We start from the raw sequence: 15,251 nt of genomic DNA on the forward strand, positions 1-15,251 counted from the left end.
TGGACAGGCGAAAAAATTAGCGAGGGATGCTTAGAACTTTCCAAGAATATGAAGGCAAAAGCCAAGCCTTCGCCGGTGAAACAGCAAGCCGTGGGGTTGATGTTGAGAGCCTTGGAAGCAGCGCGGGCTGGCGGCCTTCTGGACCGAGAACGCTGAATTACTCACCGTCATACTCTTCTTTTCACGTCAAAAACGTTTATTACTACTGATTTGAAAGCCCAGTTCGATGTCGTGTTGGTGTTGTTGCATCCGGGAAGGCGTACCCGAGACGAGCTCCGTCGCCTCCGACATGCGTGTGGTAGCGTGGTGAAGCGAGCGGCCAGCCAATGTTGCTGCCTCGAAGAAGCCCAGAAGCCAAAGGCAAACGTACTTTTTTACTGTATGGCGATGGATGGGCCAAAGCCAGACAATAACAATGGGCGAGGTTACGGTACAGGACTCGAGCAGAGTGACAGCATTGCTTCACTGCTCCAACAGGAATGAACTACAGCGCTTGGGCGGTCTTATTTATACCCAAAGCGCCAGGTCAAAACAAGCGTTCCCACTAGATTGTGCACACGACAAGAACGGCACAGACACACGCAACACTCTTTCCAGAGTTCGTGAGCGGTCGGTAGTGGCGGCGCACGCTGAGTCTGAGAGGTGAGAGAGAGGAGGTCCCCGCAGCGGCTTCCGCGTCCTTCGGACAAGTTGAAGCAGGCCTCGTCTGCCAACGCCGAAGTTTGAATCGCGCGGATAGCGAGGCGCCAGCGATCCAGACGTGTAGCAGCTTGTTTGAATCCGTCGGCTGCAAGCGTGAGTCACCAACAGGGAGGCCTGCTAGAAAGGCGGACGTAGTGGAGGTTTCGCCACACAGCCATGGAGTATTGCACGAAGCACAGCGGCGGCCTGATTCGTAACAGTGTGCTGTTGAACGTTGTGTTGAAATTCGCGGCACAGCATGGCGGTGCAGCTCACTCCGAAGCTCGTTCCGCTCACTCGCCATCGCAGGAGCCTGCTGTTCGCCCTTTTCGGAACCCCCCACCTCTCGAGGAGGCACGTGTACATTCCTCCGGCACTGTTGTTTTAAAGCAAAGCTGCACTACTTTCGTCCAGCGATTTCGTGGAGGATGCGCAAGGTCCCCTTTTGACGGGAGACACACCCCCGGCGACACACCCCTCGAATCGCATCGTTTGATTCGCCGGGCCTGCTGTTGGCGCCTGCGGGCGCCGACAGGGGTCGCCATCGCCGCTGCGGTCGAGGCAGCCAACCACCCCCGCAGCCTCCCCAGGGGAGTGAAACTTCCTATACCTTGCATGGGACGCGATATTCGCTCGCAGCGCCGGACAAACCCCTGGTGTTTGGGGGGCGGTACTAAAAACATGGCGGCGCGTTGCAGACATGCACTGGGAGACGCCATTTTAATGAAGACTGAAAAGCCGAGCGGGGGGGGGGGGGGGGGGGGGGCAATTTAGCGCCAAATTCGTTTGGGACGCACATGCAAGGAAAATTGAGTGAGTGGAATATATTCAGATGGCCAGCGCATGACCTTGTTCCTGTTGCGCAACCCGCCACATTATCAAAAGAGCAATTGTTTTGTCCTAATTGATGAAGTTTTGCGCGTCCACTTCTTTTTGCACCACTTATTATAAGTACGACGTTGTTTTGATTTATTAGTACACACAATCTAGACAAGAGTATCCTGCCAGTGCATATGTGTCCAGTGCCTTGTCTGTCCAAGGTCCGCGTAGTCTCTGCTGGTGAAATGGACAGGACACAGCCGGTAGGTGCTGTAGGTCTGTCGAGGTGGTAAATGAGCCAGGTCCTCCTGCCTTGTCGCACACTGGAGCCAAACGCGAAATCTGGAACATCAACAAGCGCGTTTGTATATTTGGGTTATAATGAATACTAGCTTTCATGCGCACATAGTTTTGAGTGAAAACTGGCATCTGTATTCGAAATAAACGTGATCTCATATATTTCGATATATTTCGATATATTTGATATATTTCGATCTGATATTTTCGATATATTTCAACTTTCCTAAATTGATTTCGGCTACAAAGACGACTTGTGACAACACCAATCGTAAAGGTAAATTTTAAATTAAAATCAGCCTTTATTATTAAGAGACGCGGATACGTTTTTCTATTTGCGCGATCATAATGTTCGGTGGCAACGACCCACCTTTCCTCCTAATCCAAAATACATTTCTGCAGACAAAAGGAGCCATCCCACACCACAGTCGCTAAGCAATTATTCATGCATATATACTTTCGCGCACTATGTATTCCTCAGGTATTTCTCGGGCCCTGCAGTAAACCGGTTATAAAAACCTTATTTAAGAACCTCTAATAAATTACCACCGCCTGCATTGTCTAATTATTTATCGGCTTATAGCTGTAACTGCATTTTTGTGAATATATCGTTCTTGTACTTAAAGCTGAATCTCGAAGCACGGAACTGAAGCGTAAAGTATAAATTATAAGTGGCGGAATTATAGTTATGATTGTATTCTAAACATATACAGTAATTGCCCAGTGTGTATATTTATTGCTACAAATTTATTCTGCCATATTTTGTTGATTCACGTGAAGAGAAAATGCAGAACACACAATTGAAACGCAATGAAATAATCTATGTAGTCACTATACTTAGTTAACATAGTGCTAACCACACGATATGAACCTATGGACCCACCCTTTGAGCCATAAGTTTAGGGAGATGCCTTGATCCTGCTGTAGACAGAAATAGGCTGATAATAATAACGATAACAATAGTACTGATAATAATTATAATATTCACAATAATATTAATATTACTATAACAACAACAACGCAGGCAATCAAAAGCTAATAAAGAGTGCGGATAGGCTTCCACTGTGATTAATTATTGTATATGTTGCCTCATATACATTTTCCTGCATACCGTGTGTTCACTTGCGCTAAAATGCGGAACACACTATCGAAACGCATTAAATCAATAACGCACGTATAAACAAACGTGTGTAGCTAATGTAGACATTGGATTAATTACCTGATGCTCTGTCGCGCATTTCATGCGTAGTTCAAGAGTCAAAGAAGACGATCAGAATGAATAAACAAATAGTGCACGTGTAGCCCACTTAAATTGTAAAGCTACTGCTGCAACCGCATCCTGCTATCTCGTGCAAGCGTAGAAAAGCAAAACGAGCACCATTCAGATCGTGCCTTTCGTCCGCCGGGATCCAAAAGAATGTTATGCGGCCTGGCGTGAAGAATTTTGACACCACTCAGTAGAGCACTATCTGTGATGACGGCGCGAATCTATTCATGCGTCTGTTTCGACGAAACGAACTTTACGGTGGTAAAAACGGCCCTCGGAACACCGTGGATCGTAGCATACCTGTGGGCACGACAAGAAGCGCCCCTTTTCAGCGGTGCGAAGTGGAAAGGCGCGGTTCCCGTTTTCCACTGGGGGTGGCGCTCGTATTTTCGCAATCTCCAACTGCAACATTTAAGTTTACTTGCATATTAAAAACCCCGCAATGAATAAGTAACCTGGTAATAAATATAAAATGCAAAAAGTTTCGGGCAACGTGACTCGTCTTGCGCTCTGCGAAGAGGAACGTTGCGTTCGCCATGAATGAACGCCGCGTTCGCCCGGCCTCCTTCTGTGAGCGTTGCACGGAACCGAACGGCGTTGAGACGTGGTCGGCAATACAGCTAAGTCAAATGTTAAGGTTAGCTAAATCAAAAGTTCGCTGAGCTAAGCCGTAGCCACTTTTTTTTCTCCCGGCATGCGAACCCCGGCTCGTGACAGACAGTTTCCCTGGACAATGTTTGCGAGATTTCGACATCAGTAGGCAGATTAAATGACTTTGGTTTCGTGTGTTTCGTTTTCGTTTTTTTTTTTTTTCAATGGCCGACTGTTACACTCTTATAGCGATTAAATGTCTGAACATCACCAACTACGCATTTTTGTGTAGACGCAGGGTATTTGTGTTGGTGTACTCGCCAAATAATGCTTCTGCATTAAATAAAAATGGAGGCAGCTCACCCTAACGCGTGAGACTTGAAGGTAGCGAAGCTGTACGCAACCTTCACGACCATCACGGCGATTTAAAGGGACACTGGAGTGATTTGTGAACTTTGCGGGATTACTAGCGCAAATTGTAGTCCGGAGTCCATAGGCCATGTTTTGACCATTCTGAGCGCGTTTACGCGAATTTATTTAGTAGAAAAGTCAATTCAAAAATGCTGTCCTCCTCTCTGCATCCCCGCCCATTTTCTGTGGCGTTTTCGTGTGACGTCAGGGGGAGATGACTTGGCTTGGCCATTGCTGAGCTACTGCACGGCTCGCCGACATTCGGCAGAGTCAGTCGGCCCAGCCTTTAGTCCGCCGGCCGTCGACGGGTCGTCGCAATTCGTTCGCTCAGTTGAAACGAAGTCACGACACGTTTGTGAATGGAAGAATGAGCCTTTCTTTAGTTTGTTACTTTGTACACTGCATCAAGCTCCAAGTCTAGGTCGCTCCACACAAGCGCGCACAAACGCACATGCGACGCTTCGCCGGCTGGTACGCTGGTAGGAAAATCTGAGGCCGCTTGAAGGCTGGAGAAGAGCCAGCGAAGTCAATATAGGTACTAAGGAAATAATATCAACTGATACTTTTACCGCACAGCGTAAAGCTATGGCGCAGGAAGCACTTTTTTGCGCTGGCTGAAGAAATACAGCGGTCAGCAGCACGACCGCACATCTGAGAACGCTTTTCCGTCTAAAAAATGCAATTGCTAGACGTGAGATATTGTGGAATTTTGAGGACGCTTACTGCACGAGCACTGTACAACAAATAGTCACCTAAACTACTTTAAACGCTAAAACTAAATAAAAGTGGAACTGGTTATACGTTATATACCTTTTATTTCCACTAGAGACAGCGCTTGCCCGTGGCTGAGTGGTCTGGGGCGCTAGGTATGTTATTTCGAAAGTCGTGAGTTGGAATGTCCAAGGGCAAATCTTTTTTTTTTTTGTAAGTTAGTTTATTTTTTTGTTTTCGGCCGATGTTTCCTATACTGAGGTCACCATTTCTGGGCCATAACGTTCACTGCTCCACGAGCGAGTTCGCAGAGCGCACGCAGACTGACACTGACACGCTAGCGAGTTCTCGTTGGCGTGCTGTTGGCATAAGCACCGACTGCTTGCGGAAAGTGGGCACAGGCCAGAATCAGCAGACCCTTGGCCTGGTGCGAACACGCTTTTTACGATACAGGCATGAGGGAGGCAAGCTCCAAATATGGGGGAAAAGCGCATGGCATTTGAGCGTCTGCGGTGACGCAGAGGGCGTTCATCCACTGCGTAGGCCTCGGCTAGTGATTGCTACAATTCCAAGCCGTCCTGGGAGGCTTATCTCATGCGTTTTATAGCCTACAACATGGCAGAAGTGCGGTACGACGATTTCTGAGATATCGAGAATGCCCATACAACGATGACGTCGGAAATCAAGCATGTTTTACAGAACCGAAACCGAAACTTGTTTGAGTGCTAATCCTGGACATCGTCCAATCACGGTGCACCTCCAGCCCGTCGCCACAGCCTTTAGTTGGTGCGGCCGCCGCAGACCGCGCATGGGAGTTTCTCCACTTTCAGTCTTTATAAAATAATTACCGACTTATCAACCAGATAAACGATGAAAATTGTGTTAATTTGAGCCAGTCTACGCAGTGCAAGCAAAAACGTGACCTCGACAAATTCACTTCAGTGTCCCTTTAAGTCCACTATTGCAGCCGATTTGCTTTTCTTCGCTGCCGAAACGACCTATACTCCATCGCTGCTGCTATAAGTGGCAGATTCTTTTTTTTCGGAGGTTATAATCGTTGGAAATCACCTTGGAGGGCCGCACGCAATGACGTGTCTTTCTCGTTCCGAGCGAGTGTTGCCAAAATTACGGTGAACGCTGGAGTGCTTTATTTTTACCAATCTTTATTGGCCAATCCCCCTAAGTGGGTATGCTTGGTTTGACGCCTGGCGGTCGCCGCGAGGCACGTACACACGGGTGCACGCTAGGCATGTTCTTGGTATTTTTAACTGCGGACAGAAAAAAATCACGATTTGCCAAGTAGCTTCGCCGTTAAAAAATCCCCACACATCTTAGCACTAGAAGTCATATCTTAGGGCGGTGACAGTGCCCTGTTACTTACCACCGATCAACGGCTTTTTAGACAGACACTATGCGCTGGGAGGTGTCTCATGCCTTCTACTGGGTGTTACAGACACAGTAGCGGTCCCAGAGATTGGTTTTAGGGGGGGCGAATTTTTTTTTTAGGAAGGGGGGGGGGGGGGGCGAATAAGAACCGCACCTCTCCTTGCGCCAGTTCTGCGGAGGAGGTGACAACCATGCCGGCGTGTGCGCGTATGTGGTGTAACCCGCTTGCGCACAAATCACTTAGCGACACAGTGGTTTTTGACTCCCCGTAGGCGGTGCAACGGCTGACTCGAGCCCGCACTTCTGACGGTCGCAACACGTTTGCGACCTCGCGCAAGTAGGATTTAACCTCGCGCAAGTGGAATGCTTCGAAAAAAAAAAAAGAGAAGCTGAGGACCTCTTTGGGGGGGGCGATCGCCCCCTTCGCCCCCCCCCCCCCCCCCTTGGGACCGCCACTGTACAGACATGGGGCGTCGCAGCTATAGTGCACGCTTTCCGCGTTTTCAATAAGAGGTGGTGTCGGTAAGGTGGAACAATTTCCGTCCAGGATGCAAGATCATGTGCGCCTCAGCTCACAGCACTGATTCTACCCTGTGACGGTGGTGCGACCGTTAGTGACGGGAAAAAAAAATTATGTCGTTAGATGCGGTTAAGCGAAGTTTATCGAGCGAAAGCTCGGCTTTCGCGTAGAGAGCGCGCAGTGAACGCGCACACGATTACACACAGACAAAACGCAGACGCTGTTCGGCACAGTCGGCTCTGCAGGCGGGAACGCTCACTGAACTGGTGTGCAACTGGTGTCACTATAAGGGTACATAATATCGGCAGTCTTTTCTCCTATGTTTCCGTTCCGCCGCCATGATCGTTGGTCAGTTCGCATTGCGTGACATTTGTTTACACTGCGACACTTGATGGGCGCCGCCATTTTGTTGTTTATGCGTTTTAGTCGGTCAACTCTGGTGGGCTGAGCTTGCCCGCCCTGCTTTGCGGCTGCGCGCGACTGACTTCGTACCGAATGCGAATCAGAGATAACGCGTGAACAGCATTTCAGCAGCGCAAGTGTGTCCAAAGATTCCGTTTTGCTGCATCGTAAGCAAACGACCCTGTCGAAATTAACCGCGAGGCCGTAGATGCGGCAATCTCGCAACACTGATGAACGCCAAAATGGCCGCCATCGCTGACTTGCGTGCAGCAGTGGCGGCACTCTGATACCTTATCTTGTGACACAAGATGCAATCAGCGCCTACTCGTATCATTTTCTGGTCGCACGCACCCGAACTCTTTCCCCATATGCCTCTCTTCTTACCCTTGGGTAGAACGAGCGATTATATGTTTTCACTGCGCATCCACGCGAGGCGCTGGCTTGACCTCGGCTGAGCTTGAAGGTCAGACTGACGCTACGAGCTGTTTTCTGAGTTTCTACCGGGAGTAATAGAGCTTGCGCTATAAAACGGGCCGCTTTTTCGGCAACAGCTCTAGCTGGCGCAACCAACAGGCACAGTGCGCATGCTGTGAGCAGTTTGAGAAGACGGGGCGGGCGATCTTTGCTAATTCATTACAATGATCGTGGCGTTGGGACACGAAGCCAGTTCTGCGCGAGTGCACCGTGTTTGCGCAAGCCGAATGCGCTGTTTTTCTTGCGCACTTTCGCTCGTTCGAGCCTGACCTATACGCGGCCGCATGGTCAACAGTGCATGTACTTGGGGAGTTCTTAACCGTCTTACCATAACGACAAATTCGGACCTTACGTCTACGCTGTTTAGTTACGCAAGTCGGCCCTAAGTTAGCGCAGTCCCTGCGTATCGATCGGAGATGGAAATGGGGGTCTGTGATACGACGATGTGCGGAGAGTGAGAGACAACTTTAATTTGGGATGTCGAGAAATATGGAGGAAATTCTGACATTATTGAATACTTACTTAAAGGAGCCGTGAAATTTGTGGCACGAACTTTGTGGCAAGAAATTAGGAAGTTTTTCAATGTTTCATTCGCTTTCTTTGCAGCTAAAAAACGCCTTTCGTAGCTCGAATGGAGCTGAGTGAGTTACCAAAGTTAGTTCGCTAAAAATTAAACAAATTTGTATTTAGTCTTCATAGCGCCTCTTGAAACTGCCGCCTCGGGCCGCGCGCAATCAGGAGTGGGTACATTAGTTAGCGTTCAAACTTCGCGCCGATTCGTCTTATGCAGCGAACGGACCTACATTTTTTTCATTCTGATTTCGAAAGCCAATAAAAACTGTCGCCTTCAAAACTGTTCCCCGGGTAAAAGGAAACCAGTGGCTGTTAGTCATTCGGTCAGCCCACTAACTCGTCTAGCACGTATTTCCTGGAAACAACAATAATAAAAAAGATATTTGAAAGTTGAGATCGAAATCGACCCGTCTGCCTGAGTTTCGAGTAGCAGTTCAAGATCCTTCGTCTTGCCTGAGCGCATGCAGTCAAAAAGTGGCAAAGGAGCGCCACCTTCGTAAATTATTCGCTCGAACGCGCAGCCGAAAGACGGTTTCCGGTCCTCCTCTGAGATGGCCCCGTGCTTCGTTTTACCCTCTGTAAGACAAAAGTGGAAAACAACAACGGAAAACTTGTTTTTCAAGCTTCGTCTACACAATGCATAGCTGAGTATCGGCTTAGGGGGTCAGTGTACCTACTTGGGCTTGACCACGAATCGTCCTTCTGTTTTGTTCACTTGTGTGTTTTGTCGCAAGCGTCTGGCCCCGCCCGGCTCTCTCATCTGTTTTTGAAGCGAAGCTCATATTTCCTGCCGTTTCTTTTTAAGTGCAGAGCACTTTAGGGGCTCGCCTTGTCGTCGTAGCGCGCTCGCTGGACCCAAGTGGTGCCCTTCGGCGTACCGCCGTAGCGCAGTCTTGTCGTAGCGGCGTCCCACAGAGTCTTCGAAAACCAAGCGGTTTATATTATAGTCGTAACCTTTCGAAACTCGTGAACCACTGGCGCTTGTCATACATCTCCCCGTTGTTTAGCGCAAAGATATAAAACAAAAAAAAGCTGCAGGTACATTTGAGGCAAAATATACGTAAATAACTGGCCGCGCCCGCGTTCATTTAGTTAAAAACGCTCGTTGGGTTGGTTTTTACGATATTAAGCAGAAAAAGGTGGCAGCGCAACGCCGGCACGTGCGCAAAGAAAAGCGAGCACAAAAAGAACAGAATTCCCGGTGGCGCAGTTTCAGGCAGGGGGCGCGCAAGCACGGCGAAGGCGGGAAATTTGAATTGCGTTGGACAAACCTCCGTTCCATTCACGAAGAGAGGAGTGAGACAGGGCGGCGAAGAGCGTGATGGGTGGCAGCAGCAGTGAGCGGATAACGGCGCCACAGCCCATAATGTCGAATCACCAGTGCTCTGCACTTCAGACAGCTTTCACATTGAGTGGAACGGTTTAAATTTTTCGTATGCACACAAGCCATGTTATTTAACACGGAGAGTGTTTCACTCTGTCGTCACCAGACTATAATGTTCTTTGATCGTCGGTGTTGTTCTCAATGTAATTCGGTGGTTCCGGAAAGAATAACGCCGAGAGGTAAATTCTCGCCGGCAAACGCCGCAGCATTCCGCCGACGCTCTACTGTGTTTGTCGTTTTGTTTGACCACTTCGCCGCTTGTGTTTATTTCTCCTTCTTTTCTCCCTTTTAATGCGTAGCATTCTTTCCCGAGCACCCCCCGACGCCAGGACCGTGTGACGCCCTGCATTTCCACAAAAATGCAGATATCGCGAAAGTTCCACCTGCAATCGTTAAAATAGCGTAAATGGACGTAACTGATCGAGCAAAATTTTTTGAGGAGCACAGGTTCGCCAAAATAAACGTTCAATTCTGCGAGAACCTTGCACCCGCCTTCACTACGTGATAATGTCTTCACAGCTGCATAATTTCAGCCCCGTGCATCGATGCCCGAAATTATTTAAAAGTTCTTCAGCCGTGTCACCTTCTTCTTGAGCCACGCACGTGCCTCTTCCCTTCGTCAGGAAACAACGTCGGGTGGTGATGCCCAAAGTGGTTTGTACAATAATAACAACAACAACAATAATAATAGTAATAATGATAGCTAATTCTCACTCACTCCCACTCCAACGCGTTAACGGCCGCACATTCATGATGAATGGTCATTTCCCTTTGAATTAACTGCGTTCCGGCGTCATTAAAAGAAACAAATGGGCTGTCATTGGGTGGCTCATTAATAACCGATTTTAACACGGGCTGTGGTCGTACTCTTTTTTTAGAATGGCAGTGGCACTGTGCGCTTTCATTAACGCATTACGAAAACATAAAGGGCGAAACACATGAGCGGAGAGAGAGAGAGAGAGAGAATAAATATTTTATTGTTCGACCAGAAGCAGAGAACGACGCGTTTCCGCACTTGTTTTTTTCTTTTTCCCCCCTCTCTGAAGCCTGTACTCCAGCCGTCATGCGGGCTCCTGACAGCTGCCTGACCGGTTTCCCTAAAGGAAAAAATGACCGCGTATCCGCTCCTTTCGTTGCAAATGTCGACAAAAGACGATAGTCTTTGTCGGCATTTGCAACTTTGTCGGCGTTTGCCAAGTAATTGCCTCCCTTCTCTTTCCCGCTCACCTCTCGTGCTGTTCCTCTCCCGTCGCACTCCTCCTAAGGTAGACACAAAAGGTTCGCTCAAGTCAATTAATTTACCGCGTTCCACTGCTACAGGCCGCGTCCCTCGATGCCTGCGCTGCAGTACGGCGGAGACGCGCGTGAAGCGAGTCGCCTTAGTACAACGTTTATAGAACCACGTTGCCCTTCTCCACGTGCGTTCCTAGCGGAACGTGGATCCCATCTAATGGAACCTTTCGTAACTGTTTCCGTTTGATTTCTTAAATACCGCCATGAGCCATAGGAGCGCTGGCAGCAGCAGGGGACGACTTTCTGCAATTAATGTAGTATTTCATTTGCTATCGCAAATACCAAGCATCCATGATTTTTCAAGAAAGTAACGCTGCAAATATCACTTATGTGTTCATTTTATGCCTCAAATTTGCGTAATCTCTTGTTCTTGGTCAACAATGTTGACAAGTATGAACATTGACGCCGGACTTAGACGTTTAGATTTGGCTGTGAGTATATAAGACACTTGCGCAGCTTCTGTTTACTTTGGCGGGGTGGCTGAATCGAGTCACAGACAGGCAGACAAACAGACACACAGACAGACCAAAATTTCTGGGTTTAAGTAGCCTAAGAAAGGCAATCGTCTTTAAAAAAAATTTAAGCATCTCCACGAAGTGAATCATGACGAGTGGGGCTCGCACCCGTGGCATTGCCCACTCGCGCATGTAAATGAGTGACAGCGCGTGTGTACAGTATATACAATTCCAATCCAATCCAGTTCGATACAATTCAATTTAATCCAATACAATCCAATCCATTTAAATCCAATCCAGTCCAATCCAATGCTCCTCGCGCGTGCGCGACACTGTGTACACGGACGCCAAGCCCCGGACAAAGCGAGGTCCTACGGTGCTCCGCCCCTGAAACGCTTGCGGAATTGCGTTGCTCTCCGCACATGTGTTTCACCCCTTCGCCTTATACAGGCGCGAAAGTAAGCGCAAAAGCGGAAATAAAAATTGGGGCCCATCTCCCCGCGAGGGGGACTCGAGTAAATGCGTCGCATAGGGGGTGGGTGTATTGCGTTAACGTTTAGTGTTTGGGGAGTTGGTGGTAGTGAATGCGTTGTACCAGCAGCTTCTTGACGTAGTTTGAATGAGTCAAGGATATAAGGCGCGTTCGTAGCCTCCCATTCTGTGTCGGCTTTGTAGCGCAGTGGGTAGAGCACCATGTACATTGCGTTCCGCCCGCAGGGTCGAGGGATCGAAACCAGGCGCCGGATAGTATTTTTTTTATATATAGTGTAGGGGGAGGGGTGCGGACTACGGCGGACGTCAACGCGGGTGACATCGTGAGTTACTGAAATGCTCTGCATTTAAAACTCGCGTGTACCCAAGCTTCGCGGCCGCTTTCGTTTCGCTGCAGACGCAAGGAAGCTTTCCCTCAAAGCCCGGGAGCCCTCCGCCGGCCAGACGCGGTTGCAGCAGTATATATTGCGTCGCGCTGCCAGCGTGAGTCACGTGTCGCGCACGCCTACATCTCGCATGATTTCCCGTGACTCCCAACGGCGGGGAACAATGCCTTGCACAGGCGGCGGTCCACGCGGAGGCAGAAAGGGGGAAAGCCTCCGACGGCGGAAATCAATACGCCGTTCGCCAGAGAATGAAACTAGAAAGAGAGGAACGGTGGCGAGTGGCGTTTTGTCATTTTCGGCGGTCGCCCTTTTGAAAGCTTCGACCCGGAAGGCAACGCTGGGTCCGCCGCGAAAATTGGGCCCTTCGCCACCAGCGGCACTCGGCCGTCGCCGCTGTGATTGCGGTGGCAGCGAGGCTTCTTTCGCGAGCCACTCTATATAGACGCGGGAGTGCCTTTGGGGATGCGAGGATTTGTGAACATCCTCTGGCTCCCATCGCTGCGGGCCGTCGTATAAAGCTTAGCATTGGGGCTTGCGTGTAGTGTGAGGTCTATATATAGCACATCGCCGCGAGGACAGGGTTTAGACGTCCTGGTTGAGTAGTCGGCTGAAATGCTCCACTTCGGGAGAGGCCTTCGTCCTGCGTTATGCACAGGTTGGCTGGTGAATGAAGGAATGAAGAGATGGATTTGTGCATAAATGAATGGACGGAATAAAAGGGTGGATGAATGGATGGATGGATGGAGGGTTGAATGAATGTATAAATGATTAGTTGGATGGTTAGATGAATGAATGAATGGATGAATGAATGAATGAAGTGAATAGATGGATGGATAAACGAATGAAGAGATAGATGGACGGATGAATGAATGAATGAATGAATGAATGAATGAATGAATGAATGAATGAATGAATGAATAATAGTTTGATGGAGCGATGAATGAATGAATGGATAGATGGAAGCATGGATGGATGGATGAATGAATTAATTAATGGGGAGCGACACCTGGCGTTGCCTGGTTCTAGCTGCACTCGGGTGCATGTAGGTTTTAGGCCCGCTCCACCCCCTCCCCCCTGTTTTTCTTTTGTTCTCATCCTTTGTATACATGGCCATTCCGTATTTTACTCGCAGTGTTGCTTTGCTCGCTTCTGTGCTCTCTCTCGATGACTGCGTATTCTTTGTTTTGTGTGTACATTAGTTCAGTCATGCTTATGCGCAACACCTGACTGATAAGGAAAAGAATTTCATAGCCTTTTTATTGTTGCTTCTGTTTGCTTTCGTTATGCCACGTGGCTCGTGTCGTGGACGGACGGCCGATGGATGTATGGGTGTCGGGGAAAAGCGCCATTAACGTCGGGTGTTTTTCTGATTTGCCCGTGAATTGTCATTGTGTCATCAAATAAGGGTCAGCTCCGCTAGACAATAATCTGAACAGAGATCGATATCCACCGTTGTTGTTTTTTTTTTCCGAGAAATCGGCAGCTCTGCGTGCGGCCCCACAGCGATTCCTTTCTCGTGGTTTCGTGCAGCCTTTTCTCGTCTTTCATAACATTCATATCTTTTCTAACTTTGTCGAAGGTCCTCGCGGCCATTTGATGAAAAATGGAATGGATGACTTTATTACGAAAAAAAAAAAAATCCCGGGCCATCTCCACTAATGTGAAACCTGGGGAGGGGCGAAGCATGCAGTGTCAGGGTGTCTAGCAACCGTGAAAACCGGAAAAACGGGAATTATCAGGGAAATGATACACGCCGGGAAAAATCAGGGAATCGTCGGGGATATTGCGAAAAAAAAAATTCCCCGCATTTCCCCGAGGGGAAGAATGTGAAAGTGCGAATGCACGAGTTGAATTTGCGCGGTTCGGTAATGTTCGCGAAAGAGAGATCACACACACACACACAACTACAAAGAAAGAAAGATGCATTTATTCACAGACACCTATTTGTGTTGTCGTTGTACTTGATTGCTAGAGCGGATCTCAGCTTTGAAATTTCGTGTCAGTACTCCTTTAAGCGGGTGCATTAGCCCTTCTCACGCCCGATTCCTGGCCAATCCCCCACGTGGGTATGTGCCATGTCAGCGGCCAGGCAGCGCGCGCCCATCTCCCCCCGTTGCCAAGGAAGACGAGGAGATTCCTGGCCAATCCCCCACGTGGGTATGTGCCATGTCAGCGGCCAGGCAGCGCGCGCCCATCTCCCCCCGTTGCCAAGGAAGACGAGGAGCGCGCGCACCCGCAGCTGTTGCTATGCGGACGGCGGCGGACGCTTTAGGCTCGCTTAAGAAGTGCATTCGCACTTAAAAGCGAACCCAGTCAGGGAAAATGTCCCGCGACTTGACTTTCCGGCGTGGAGCGCGGACTCTGCTCACCCGAATCGGCGCAAACAGCCAACGGGGACAGATCCAATCCAAGCCAGTGGGGCAGTAGCGCCAGGGTTGACAAGTTTGGCCTTTTTTTCCCCGCGGCCTGGCAACCTTGAGCAGCGCGCGCTGGGCATGCTGGGCATACACTTTTGTTTTGAACCATTTCCGCCATGGTTTTGAACGATGAAACCTTCCGGCGGCGTGGTGTTTTCATCGTTTTTTCAGAAGTGAAGTTAGAATTTAATCCGGACTGGACGAACCCGAACATTTCGGAATATGCAAGCTGGATGAAGCCCGTGCAGAATGATCCTCACGGGAAGCACTGCAGTTTCGAGTCACGCGTCCAGCAAGAAGCATCTTGCTGCTTTCAAGTGTCGGTCGAGCGCTTCGCAAGCTGGCATGTCGTCGTTTTTTACGCCAGCGACGAACGCTTCGGCCCAATGTAGCGGAGACCGGACAGGTGCGCCCGCGGAGCCTGCAACCACCACAAGTGCGAAGACATCGATGAGCGGCTTTCTTCTGAAGAGCGCTGTGACAAAGGCCGAGATAATCTGGTGCTTAAACGCGGTAGCGACTCACGGATCTTTTCAGTCAACAGCGGCGTCGGCCTCGCTCTTCCCTCTTATGTTTCCGGGATGTGAAGTCGCTGAAAAACTTCACCTAGGGAAGGAAAAGGTAGGGTATACGATTTGCCATGGTATTGCGCCTTACTTTCGTAAGAAGCTGCTATCAAGCCTTGCCCGTGT

General features: G+C 49.2%; 1 protein-coding gene across 6 annotated transcripts in view; it reads left to right on the forward strand.

Annotated features, from left to right (window-relative positions):
* The window catches only part of LOC144162335 (microtubule-associated serine/threonine-protein kinase 3-like), a gene marked incomplete at its 3' end in the record, with an annotated part of 489,334 nt that overhangs the window by 106,665 nt on the left and 367,418 nt on the right, over positions 1 to 15,251 (forward strand).

This window comes from Haemaphysalis longicornis, unplaced genomic scaffold, assembly GCF_048455015.1.
Source record: "Haemaphysalis longicornis isolate Haplotype H1 unplaced genomic scaffold, Haemaphysalis longicornis Haplotype H1 scaffold_12, whole genome shotgun sequence".
Taxonomy (NCBI): Eukaryota; Metazoa; Arthropoda; class Arachnida; order Ixodida; family Ixodidae; genus Haemaphysalis; species Haemaphysalis longicornis.